Here is a 3,466-nt window from a genome sequence, read left to right as displayed (position 1 = left end):
CTGGACAGTGATCAGGAGCAGGAACCCTCTCTAACCCAGGGGTCACTGGGCAGTGATCAGGAGCAGGAACCCTCTCTAACCCAGGGGTCACTGGACAGTGATCAGGAGCAGGAACCCTCTCTAACCCAGGGGTCAGTGGGCAGTGACCATTCCCTCTCCCCTGCCCTGCATCCTATCCCTATCCCCAATCTCTCCCTCACCTAGTATTCTATCTTTCCACACTCCCTACCCTCCATTTTCCCCAATCTAACTCTAAATTTTATCTGTATCTTTACCCTATCCCTTTCTCCATAACTTCCTATCATTCTACTCACCCTCTATCCGTTCCCTCGATTCTATCGTTCTCCCTCTCCTCCCTGTCTCTCTCTGTCTCTTTATCTCTCTGCCACTCCCTCCCTCTCCCTCTCTCTATCCTCCCTCTCTCTCCCCCTTTCCTCTATCTATTCTCTCTCTATCCCCCTCTCTATATATATCTATTCCCTTCTCTCAATTCTCCTCTATCTCTAACCCTCTCACTCTCTCTATCACCCCTCTATCTATCCCTCTCTTTCTCTCTCTATCCCTCTCGCTATTATCTCCCTCTCTCTATTCTATCTTTCTATCCCCTTTCTCTCTATTCTATCTCTCTATCCCTCCCTCTCGCTCCCTCCCTTTATTCTATCTCTCTATCCCCCTCTCTTTTTCTATTCCTCTATCTTCCTCTCTATTCTCTCTATCCCTATATCTCTCTATTCTCTATTTTCTCAGTCCCTCTCTCTATTTTCTCATTCCCTCTCTCACTATTTTCTTCCTCACTCTCTCCCGCTCACTATTTTTTCACTCCCTACTCTCTCTCTCACAATTTTCTCACTCTCTATCTATTTTCTCCCTCCCTCTCACTATTTTCTCACTCTATCTATTTTCTCCCTCTCTATTCTCTCTATTTTCACCCTCTCTCTCTCTCCCTCTCACTATTTTCTCTCTCTCCCTCTACACTATTTTCTCCCTCATTCTCTCTCTCCCTCTCATTATTTTCTCCCTCATTCTCTCTCTCTCCCTCTCACTATTTTCTCACTCCCTCTCACTATTTTCTCACTCCCTCTCTCCTTTTCATTATTTTCTCCCTCTCTCCCTCTCACTATTTTCTCCCTCATTCTCTCTCCCTCACTATTTTCTCACTCCCTCACACTATTTTCTCACTCACTCTCTCTCTCTATTTTCTCCCTCACTCTCTCTCTCACTATTTTCTCCCTCACTCTCTCTCCCTCACACTATTTTCTCACTCACTCTCTCTCTCTCTCACTTTTTTCTCCCTCATTCTCTCACTATTTTCTCACTCACTCTCTCTCTCTATTTTCTCCCTCACTCTCTCGCTCTCTCACTATTTTCTCCCTCATTCTCTCCCTCCCTCACACTATTTTCTCACTCACTCTCTCTCCCTCTCACTATTTTCTCCATCACTCTTTCTCTCCCTCACTATTTTCTCACTCTCTCTCTCACTATTTTCTCACTCACTCTCTCTCTCCTTCTCACTTTTTTCTCTCTCCCTTTCACTATTTTCTCCCTCATTCTCTCTCTCACTATTTTCTCTCTCCCTCTCTCTCTATTTTCACTCACTCTCACTCTCTCACTATTTTCACTCCCTCTCACTATTTTCTCACTCCCTCTCTCCCTCACACTATTTCCTCTCTCCCTCTCATTATTTTCTCACTCCCTCTCTCTCCCTCTCACTCATTTTCTCACTCCCTCTCTCCCTCACACTATTTCCTCACTCCCTCTCTCTCCCTCTCACTATTTTCTCACTCCCTCTCTCTCCCTCACTATTTTCTCACTCCCTCTCCTTTTCATTATTTTCTCCCTCACTCTCGCTCCCTCACTATTTTCTCCCTCATTCTCTCTCCCTCACTATTTTCTCACTCCCTCACACTATTTTCTCACTCACTCTCTCTCTATTTTCTCCATCACTCTCTCTCTCTCTCACTATTTTCTCCCTCACTCTCTCTCTCCCTCACACTATTTTCTCATTCACTCTCTCTCTCACTATTTTCTCCCTCATTCTCTCACTATTTTCTCACTCACTCTCTCTCTATTTTCTCCCTCACTCTCTCTCTCTCTCACTATTTTCTCCCTCACTCTCTCTCTCCCTCACACTACTTTCTCACTCACTCTCTCTCCCTCTCACTATTTTCTCCATCACTCTTTCTCTCCCTCACTATTTTCTCATTCTCTCTCTCACGATTTTCTCTCTCACTATTTTCTCACTCACTCTCTCTCTCTCTCCTTCTCACTTTTTTCTCTCTCCCTTTCACTATTTTCTCCCTCATTCTCTCTCTCACTATTTTCTCTATCCCTCTCTCTCTCTCACTATTTTCACTCCCTCTCACTCTCTCACTATGTTCACTCCCTCTCACTATTTTCTCACTCCCTCTCTCCCTCACACTATTTCCTCTCTCCCTCTCATTATTTTCTCACTCCCTCTCTCTCCCTCTCACTCATTTTCTCACTTCCTCTCTCCCTCACACTATTTCCTCACTCCCTCTCACTATTTTCTCACTCCCTCTCTCTCCCTCTCACTATTTTCTCACTCCCTCTCTCTCCCTCACTATTTTCTCACTCCCTCTCTCCCTCACACTATTTCCTCCCTCTCTCTCTCTCTCATTATTTTCTCCCTCACTCTCTCCCTCTCACTATTTTCTCCCTCACTATTTTCTCACTCTCTCTCTCTCCCTCTCACTTTTTTCTCTCTCCCTTTCACTATTTTCTCTCTCATTCTCTCTCACTATTTTCTCTCTCTCTCTCCCTCTCATTATTTTCTCCTTCACACTTCCTCTCCCTCTCACTATTTTTTCTCTCTCTCCCTCTCACTATTTTCTCACTCCCTCTCTCCCTCACATTATTTTCTCTCTCTCTTCTTCTCACTATTTTCTCTCTCTCTCCTTCTCACTATTTTCTCCCTCACTCTCTTCTCCTTCACACTATTTTCTCACTCACTCTCTCCCTCTCACTATTTTCTCTCTCTCTCCCTCTCAGTATTTTCTCCCTCATTCTCTCTCACTATTTTCTCTCTCTCACTTTTTTCTCTCTCCCTTTCACTATTTTCTCCCTCATTCTCTCTCTCACTATTTTCTCTATCCCTCTCTCTCTCTCACTATTTTCACTCCCTCTCACTCTCTCACTATTTTCACTCCCTCTCACTATTTTCTCACTCCCTCTCTCCCTCACACTATTTCCTCTCTCCCTCTCATTATTTTCTCACTCCCTCTCTCTCCCTCTCACTCATTTTCTCACTTCCTCTCTCCCTCACACTATTTCCTCACTCCCTCTCACTATTTTCTCACTCCCTCTCTCTCCCTCTCACTATTTTCTCACTCCCTCTCTCTCCCTCACTATTTTCTCACTCCCTCTCACTATTTTCTCACTCGCTCTCTCCCTCACACTATTTCCTCCCTCTCTCTCTCTCTCATTATTTTCTCCCTCACTCTCTCCC

The sequence above is a fragment of the Pristiophorus japonicus genome, chromosome 20 (genome assembly GCF_044704955.1).
Source record: "Pristiophorus japonicus isolate sPriJap1 chromosome 20, sPriJap1.hap1, whole genome shotgun sequence".
NCBI lineage: Eukaryota > Metazoa > Chordata > Chondrichthyes > Pristiophoridae > Pristiophorus > Pristiophorus japonicus.
This window is presented reverse-complemented; position numbering follows the sequence as displayed.